Source organism: Coptis chinensis, chromosome 1 (assembly GCF_015680905.1).
Source record: "Coptis chinensis isolate HL-2020 chromosome 1, ASM1568090v1, whole genome shotgun sequence".
Classification (NCBI taxonomy): Eukaryota; Viridiplantae; Streptophyta; class Magnoliopsida; order Ranunculales; family Ranunculaceae; genus Coptis; species Coptis chinensis.
The window spans coordinates 44,201,782-44,211,558 of record NC_141456.1 but is presented as its reverse complement, the minus strand read 5'-3'; the positions used below and the strand labels follow the sequence as shown (position 1 = coordinate 44,211,558).

Here is a 9,777-nt window from a genome sequence, read left to right as displayed (position 1 = left end):
TGTAAGATCATTGTCTCAATATATATTGTAACAAATGTAAGTGGCTACTTCTTTGGTTGATAGAGTTTTCATTGCGTTATTGTCACAATACATTTTATAATCCCATTTGGTAATTGCCTCGATATATACGGTAACATTTGAGGAGGTGATATTCATTTTATATTGTAGATTTTCCTTTCGACCTCTCAGCTTGATTTACGATGGAAGTCACATATTAATAGGTACATGATCTAGATGCACTCCTACATGTCTAATTTTCTATTGGTAGGAGTTCAATCTCGAAACGAATAAAGCAGAAAAGAAGTAGCAAATAAAGCACAGATGAGCTCATAACCAAAAGTTTTTCCATCATCAAAATACAGCCGGCCAGCACAATATAATATCAATCAGCAACATATATATGCATTCTGATAAATAAATATATTGCTCTTTTAAGAACAATTATTTCAAACATGGTCGTTTATTACTAACTTATTCAAAATTGAAGCATTATCAATTTTTCTTATGTACTTAAAATAAGTGATTGCTAGGTACTATTGCTAATTAAGTAGGCAGACCATACAAAGTACGAATGCCTTGAATGTCATCCGTTTGCAGTTCTCTTTTCATTTCTCCTCGTCCAAAGCCAGAAAACATTATAGCCTCTCTAATCTGGCTATGGTTTAGATCAAGAAGGTGTCCAATTTCGTGTACAGCAATAGATTCTAAATCAATCTCAGTAGTGGTTGGGTTAGTACTCCATTTCTCATCTGCATCAAAGTGAAACAAACCTCTGGTTGGTGCAAAAGCGTGTGCCAAAATACCACCTGGCCCATCAAAGTTAGCATTATCACCATGAATACCTCTATAGAACCCAATTGTGATATCGGAACTGTCGCCAGCCGGAGCCTCTGCAAATGTAAACTGAGTTACAGCTGCCCATTTTGCAAAAGCTCGAGATATAACAGGCCTTAATGTTTGTAAATCAATGACTTCAACACCAGAACGGAATGTATAGGTAAGACTTCTTTTATCCGCTGGCCATGTTGGGTTTCCCGGAAAGAAGGTAAAATGTGAAACAGTGCCAGAACTCATCCTTGTGGTATCGTTGATGATATCGGGCGTTGATGATATCGGGCACACCACATCTAGGCTTCATCATCTGTTTCACAGTCATAGAATTGAGACTACCAGTTGGCTTTAGTTGGTGGTTGAGTTGGTACTCCTTCACTGCAGACTCTAACAAGTCATCAAACACGTCGTCATTTGCATTTGCATGAGCTGGATCATCATTATAATGAAGGTAACCAAATCTTTCAAGATATTTGTAAGGGAGTGATATATTCCTTCAGAAATATCAGGCGCATACTCAGCATGATAAAAATACCACACCGACTTGTGGAACCAGATCACGTCTACAAGCTAAGAGAACGCTCCTGCACAGTTCGCGCCACCACGCGAATCAAGCTATAACGTGACTCAGCTTACCTTCTAGAAGCAACCATGAACAGAGATGCACATGCACAAATTATTGCCACTAGCTACTGACCACTGCCGCAAGCTACTTGCTCAGACTACTAATCCCCATCATCATAGCAGACCTATAAAAACAGTTCTCGCACGCCTCCCTAATCTACACCCCACGTTTGTGAAGCACTTTACACGTGGTGGGTGAGGATCCACTCTCAACATCTATAAATACCCCTCCTATGAACTACGCCAGACCTGATTCTTCTCTGCCCCCAGAATCTAGAGAAGATACTTAGGCAGTTCACTCCTCGACGAACTCGGTCTCAACTTTAATCTAAACCGTTCTCCCTCCCTATGTATGTAAAGGAAGCACCAAAACGCTCATTTACATTGGCGCCGTCTGTGGTCTCGATTTCTTAAGAAACCACCTAACAAATCTAAACTCCAGAAACCAAAAGTCTCAAGCCCACGAAGCATGGCAAGCTTCGAAGCTCAAATCCAGAGTTTAGCTGGTCAGCTAGGAACGATGAACGAACAAATCACCCTGCTCAGGCATGATGGCTCGTAGGTTGCGCAGCCGAACTCCACCCCGCCTTGATCGCCATAACGATCAAACTCGATCTCGCAGCAGAGGATGTCCCAGAGACTGTTCTCGTCACAAGCGCCACCTGCACTCATCTGATCGCGACAATGAAAGAACTATCCATATGATCACTTTCCCTGACGACTCGGTCAGCTCGTCTAGAGAGAAAAGAAGGCGAGTGGGTGCCCTTCAAGAAGTTTACCATTTCTCCTCCCAAGCAGCACCGGCCCCCCAAAGTTCAACGCGCAACACCGGAGACATCACTTTCACAAAAACCGACCTCAACAAAGTTTGTCTCCCCCACAACGACGCGCTTGTAGTCCACGTCAAGATCAGCGTCTGGCCAGTTAAGGGTGTTCTGATCGACCCTGGTAGCTCATGTCACATTTTGTTCTACCACATGGTCCAGGAGATGAACTTCCCCAAGTTAGTCTTCATAGATCCTATTGCTCTTCTGTATGGGTTCAATGGCTCTAGAGACGACCCAATCGGTGATATCATACTCCCAATTTCAGTGGGATCACGAGAGGATAAAGTCAGCTTCAATACGCGTTTCAGCGTTTTAGATATCAAGTCGCCCTACAACGCCATCCTAGGATGATGTTGGATTTATCAAATGCAGGTCGTACCGTCCACACTGCATCAAGTCCTTCGCTTTCCAGGCCCTAGGGGCATGATGGAGCTTCGCAGCAACCAGCTCGAGGCTTATCATTGTAATCAAATCATTTCAGCGAACAAAACAGCTGAACCCCCTGTCAGCATAAGAAACGAGCCCACCAGCTATACCATGGCCAAAGACTTGGTCGCTTAGGTCAGAGGCAACGCACCAACTCAGAATGCTGGGGGCTCCAGCAAAAACGTCTATCCATCTGTACAGACCCCAAAAGTCGCTAAGGTAGTTATTGATTCAGTCATCAGGACCCCAGAGGTCGTTCCTACATTTCTGCAGTCAGTACTCCACTCGGTCAGACCTTAAAGGTCGCCCCACCAGATCCCATACAACCGATACAGCTTCAGGCAAGTACTCCAGCCACTGTTGTTATGACCACAGAAGTCGTCCCAGACCCTGTTGTCGTAACCATATAAGACGCTCCGGTTCATGCAGCAACTCCCATCACCCATCAGACTGACAAAGCAACTACCGAGAGCAGTTCCCCACAGGACGTTCACACACCGCATGCCACAGTACAAGCTGAAGAGAGGCAGAAAGTGAACTTAGGAATAGATGATGATCCTAAGTTCATCTATGTAGGGGCTAACCTCGACCCCACACTCAAAGCCCAGCTTGTAAACTTTTTATCCCTAAATAAAGATGTTTTCGCTTGGTCGTATGTTGATGTGCCGGGTATAGATCCTAGCGTTGCATGCCATAGATTAAATGTTAATCCTAATGCTCGACCAGTTCGACAACGACCTAGGAGACTATCATTATGGTTTCATAAAGCAATCAATGACGAGGTCGACAAGCTCAAGCAAGTTGGTTTCATCCGAAAAGTCAACTACCCTGATTGGATCACTAACATAGTGGCAGTTCCAAAGAAGAATGGCACGGTTCACCTTTTGTTGACTTCACCAATGTCAACCAAGAAACACCCAAAAACAGCTTTCCCTTACCTAGAATCGACCGATTGGTGGACCAGACCTGTGGCCACGAGTTACTTTCCTTCATGGATGCATATAGTGGGTACAACAAAATACCACTTATGGAGGAAGATCAAGAGAAAATGTCCTTTATTACATAACAGGGCATTTATTGCTACAACGTCCTCCCGTTTGGCCTCAAGAACGCTGGAGCGACGTATTAACGACTGGTAACTGACATGTTCCAGGACATGTTAGGGGATACCATGGAAGTCTATATTGATGACATGGTTGTCAAGAGCAAGAAAGCAGGTGACCATCTCACTCACCTTGAACAAGCGTTCTCCAGGTTACGCCGCACTCGAATGAAGCTCAATCCTGAGAAATGTCTGTTTGGAGCGTCTTCCAGGAAATTTCTGGGCTATCAAGTCTCACAACGTGGAATCGGGCTAACCCGGACCAAACCGGTGTTCTTGGATATGCCCGACCATGAGACAAAGAAGCGATCTGAGAAGGTTGTCGGGGCATGGTCGCTGCACTCAACCGGTTCATATCCAGAGCATCAGACAAGTGCCGACCATTCCTGCAACTTCTCAAAAAAGGCGAGCAATTCTCATGGAATGATCAATGTCACCAAGTGTTCTCACCCTCAAAGAGTATCTCACAACACCTCCTATCCTAGCTAAACCAACAGATGGCGAAACACTGGGGCTTTATCTCGCAATCTCAGACTTTGCTATCAGTTCGGTTCTCTTCAAAGAGGATCACAACTCCGAGAAACCTATCTACTTCACAAGTAAGATGCTAACCTCGGCCGAAAAGAACTACTTTTACATCGAAAGAGCAGTACTCGCATTGTTATACTCTGCAAGAAAGTTTTGACCTTATTTCCAAGCGCACCCAATCAAAGTACTCACCGACCTCCCGTTGAAAAAGATCCTCCATAAGGAAAACAAGATAACTCGCGTGGCTGTATGGGCCGAAGAACTCGGGGAACATCACATCGAGTTCGTCTCACGTACCTCGCATAAAAGACAGGTCGTGGCAGACTTCCTTGCCGACTTCCCTGTCGACGACCTGCATTGGGAACCAGAGGCAGACATCTTACCCTCAAAGTAAAGCGACAAGACCGTCTGGTCTCTCTTTGTGGATGGCTCTAGCAACCCCGGAGGGAGTGGAATAGGAGTTGTCTTAGTATCGCCGGATGGAGTAATGATGGAGAAATCCGTTCGCATCGACTTTGCGAGCTCCAACAACGAGGCGGAGTACGAGCAGGCATTCTTGGGGCTCGAATGGAATTCTGCTTCGGTGTACAAGATTTGCAGGTCTTTAGTGACTCGCAACTGGTCGTTCGCCAGATTGCTAAAGAGTACACTACCCATGAAGGTAACCTTTCTAAATACCTTCAAGTTGTTAATCAGTTACTCCCTTCTTTCAAGAGAGCCACTATACACCACTTTTTGCGTGATGAGAACCGTCACTCAGACAGTTTAGCTTACTTGGCTACTCAAACACCGAACTGTACCCCGAGACAACTATTGATTGAAGTAGTTGACCGACTTGCATACCAAAAGGACTCTATTTTAGAAATCAGCGACCTATGCCCACTCTCTGAGACTCAAATGAGGAAGACGTGGATGCAGCCCATCATAGAGTACCTTCATCACGGTACACTCCCAGAAGAGCGTGCCAAAGCTAGATAGGTCCCATATATGGCTCGCCATTATTGCTTAATTAATAACAAGTTATTCTACAAATCCGCTAGCGAACCTCTTTTGAGGTGCATAAGCCCAGAACAAGGTCAGTTAATTTTTGCAGAGATTCATGAAGGAGAGTGTGGCAACCATGCTGGAGGGCGCTCTTTGGCCCACAAAGTGATCTCCCAAGGATACTTTTGGCCCCGCATATAGATCGACGCCAAAACATATGTCCTAAAGTACGTCAAATGCCAAACTTTTGGCCACAACATCATCCAACCAGCTCGCGAACTGATTAGCATTGCGAGCCCTTGGCCATTTCACATGTGGGGCATAGACATCATGGGACCATTCATCCCACAGAAAAGTACCGGTTTTCGCTTTGGTCTTAGCTGCAACCGATTATTTCACAAAGTGGGTCGAAGCAATTCCGTTAGCGCATGTCAAAGAGTCACATGTCAGAAACTTCATCTAGACTCACATTATCACTAGATTTGGTTTGTCGCACACCCTGGTGATGGACAATGGTTCACAGTTCAAGGGAAAAATAGTCAAAGAATTTCTAGCCAAGTGGAAGATAGTTCATGCATTCTCCACTCCCCAGTACGCTCAGAGCAATGGCCAGTAACAAAGCAATCTTATAAAACTCGAAGAAAAAGATTGAAAATAACAAAAGCCAATGGCCACACTAACTAGAGAACATTCTGTGGGCTCATCGCACCACAGCTCGCTCCAGCACTAGCGAGTCACCATTCTCCCTATGCTATGGCACCGAAGCTGTTATTCCCACCGAGCTGACAGTCACCACGACTAGATCAGAACTCGTCGAATCAGGATGCAACTACTCCGTCCTGGCTCGAGAGTCGATTTTCTGGAGGAACGCTGCGACCTGGCAGCTATCAAAGTGGCATCGTATCAACAGACCCTAAAGAGGTCCTATAACAAACGAGTACATCCTCGATCCTTTCAACCTGGTGATCTAGTTCTGAAAAAGACTCAGGATGACTCCAAACTAGCACCAACATGGGAAGGACCGTACATAGTAGACCGAGTTGTGGGCAACGGGGCTTACTGGATCAAGACGCAAGAAGGGAAACAACTACCACTCCCCTGGAACACTTATTTGTTAAAGAGATTTTATCAAGAAAGATGTAGTCTTGTACACAGTCATGTTTTTTAATCCTTGTCAATTCAGGTAGTTTAATTATATTTGTATTATCAACCACCCTGTTCAATTACATTCACGATAAAGCTGAACTTGCACCAAATGCACCACAAGTATGGGCGCACTTCCAGCCCCCCCACAGCATCCAACGCTCTCAGTGAGCAGTATGCCTTCAGAGGCTAAATACGCTCTCCACGAGTAGAACGCTCTCAAGAGCTTACAAGCTCATAGCCTCTCCTAATCTCGCTAAGTTGAGGTCCTATACTTCTAGGATTAACTCCGCGAGAATGCTCTCAGTGAGCAGTACGCCTTCGGAGGCTAAATACGCTCTCCGCGAGCAGAACGCTCTTAGGAGCTCACAAGCTCATAGCCTCTCCTAATCTCGCTAAGTTGAGGACCTATACTTCTAGGATCAACTCTGTGAGAACGCTCTCGATGAAGCGACGCAGAGGCTAGGCTAAATACGCTCTCTGCGAGTAGAACGCTCTCAGGAGCTTACAGGCTCATAGCCTCTCCAAATCTCGCTAAGTTGAGGACCTATACTTCTAGGATCAACTCTGTGAGAACGCTCTCAGTGAGCAGTACGCCTTCAGAGGCTAAATACGCTCTTCACGAGCAGAACGCTCTCAGGAGTTTACATGCCCCTAGCCTCTCTGAATCTTGCTAAGTCGAGAATCTATACTTATAGGTTTAGCGCAGTGAGATTGCTCTTTTAAGCAATACTTAACAAGCATAACGCTTTTTTAAACTAAATCTCAAGCTCCATATCCACAATATACAACAAGCATCATAAACGGAATACTAGCTACAAGAAATCAAGCATAAGTAAAAAATGAATTCCATACATATTCGTCAAAAGTACCGCTGGCCCAAAGCCCGAAAACTAGTTCGCGATTCACCGATCTGCTGGGTTTACCCAGGAAATCTAGATCAGTAGTTCTTACAAGTGTTGAAAAACATCGAGCTGCCACTTTTGTGGATACCAGCTCGTCAAGTATCGAAACCAAAGGGCGAACTGCTCAGGCAAGCCTGAGAAACTAGCTCTATTGTTAACTCTTTACAAAGAGGCAAAATTATAACACAAACAAACAAAACAGTCATTTTCAATGCTTACAAAGAGAAGTTCAAAAATCAGCGTCCTGCATCCGTCACAACATGCTTATCCCTTGGAGCAGCACTGGTAGAGGGGAGATGACTCGCAACACGGGCAACAACAAGGGCGGCGACATCTTTAGCTTCCTGGTCATGCTTCTCCAGTAGCTCCACGTACAACTCCGCCAACACAGAGTGATCTTTACAAGTTTGGTCATACTCTTTTTGCGCCTTACGAGCCACCGTTTGATACTGCTTGGTGATAAAACATAAAATGAATAGTCTTACTCACGAAATGAACGATGAAACTCAAAACGTAAGTAAACTAAAACTATAATTTTACGTGCCTATATTTTATCAAAGATTTCTACTCTCAATCCTATGAGATATAGTGGAGTAGAGTGATTCGTTCCACTCCTAGTCCTTCCGCATGCTGTGTTCTCACGTGTAAGTAATCTAACTTAAAGTCTAATGAGAGATTTACGAAAAAGGCAACTAGACTACGATGCAACTACCCACGAAATGCAACTAGTCGACGATGGGAATAACTAAGGGAATGCTACGTTGATTCGATGATAAGGAGTTAGAGGGGAATTGATTCCACCTTAACTCGACTTAATCCCATTAACTACAAATCGTCGTAATCCGAATTGAACTGCTTTGTAGAACAATTGGTTCTTCCTAATCCCTAATTACACATGGCATTTCTACCAATTAATAACTAGCATGTGAACGATTAAACCCATTCTCATGGTGAACTAATCATTTCTAGAGTGGAAAGGAAATTACGACGATTCTACGATATTCGAATCAAGCTTTCATCAAGGCTTCTTAACCCCTCTAATGGAGGTTTAGCCGAGAATCATTACGCTAATCATTTCGATTACATTTAAACTAAACATGATATAAAGAATTGAAATTTACTTAATTAAACAATAATGAAATCTAATTTAATGACTCAAATGAAATAAGGACAGAAATTGAAATTGGATCTAGAAATGGAAATGACAAAAATCGAAATTGAGAAAACAACTATTTTATTTATCTAATCAAAATGAAGAACAAGATTCAAAGGTTTAATCTAATACAATAATTGAAATGGAACTAAACTTAATTAATCTACATGAAAAACTAGATCTAGAATTCATTAATGGAGGCTACTAATCTAATCTATTTCTAGGTCTAACTATCTACCATTAACAAAGAATTAAACTTTTGTTTTTATACTTTCAGATCCAAAAATCGTGCATGGGCTTGGAACCATGTTTTGGGCCCGAGAATCAGGCCCAAAACCCAATTCTTTCAGTCCAAAAAGGCCTATTCAGCTGCAGTTGGCTTCAACAGACTTTTCGTCCACTTCTTCTCCTCTGATTGGGTCAAGGATAAGACCATTTGAAAGCTCTTTCCGAGTCGGTCATTTTGACATAAGGTAGGCCCCATTCCGAGGTTTGAGTCCAAAGATATGTCCTTCGGAAGTTCTGCTTACTTTGTGTGCTGTTTCTGCCCGCGTCGACTTTTCAGCTTTTGACCGGGCTTTAGAAAGGCTTTGTCTTCTCGAAACTTGGCCTTTATTCACGGAACTCCTTAGTAACTGACCTTTGCTCCTTTATCTCGCTAAAGTGGCACATTTCTGCACATAATGGACTTTGAAGCTTGAAATGCATAAAAACACGTAATCAGTGTTAACTCTTAATTATTACTCACATAATTGGTCTAAAAGTATGACTGTTAAAGGGTTAAAACTACAGTTTTGGGCTCTTATCAAACCACCCCCAAACAGCATTTTGTTTGTCCTCAAGCAAAGATGAGAAATTTGAATAAGTGACCAAAAATGGAGTCCTAACTACTCTCGTTTCGCTGATTGCGATTGCATTGACCATATGCAACAAGGCCTTAAACCACTAGGAATTCCCTAGTGGACGAGTTATAGCCTCGTGAGAGTTTTCGATGAAGGTACTCACAAACTTCATCTATACTACAACGACTAAGAAATAAAACTATTGTTTCCTTATTCATGCTCTAAACTATCTATACATCTCACTAGCTATGAACAAGAATAACCAAGTCAAAAACCTAAGCTAATATATGCATAATAATCAATCATCTATAATAAACATATATACAATGAGTAATACTATGAAATGTCTAGCAGGTCTGTTTCTGAAACTCGGAATAGCGTCCTTAAGTAGGTTCTCACAATAATAGTCAAG

General features: G+C 43.2%; 1 pseudogene; it reads right to left on the bottom strand.

The window, feature by feature from the left end:
- Positions 1-419: 419 nt before the first annotated feature.
- LOC147524206 (metalloendoproteinase 5-MMP pseudogene) lies at positions 420-1,484 on the bottom strand (annotated as a pseudogene).
- Positions 1,485-9,777: the final 8,293 nt, after the last annotated feature.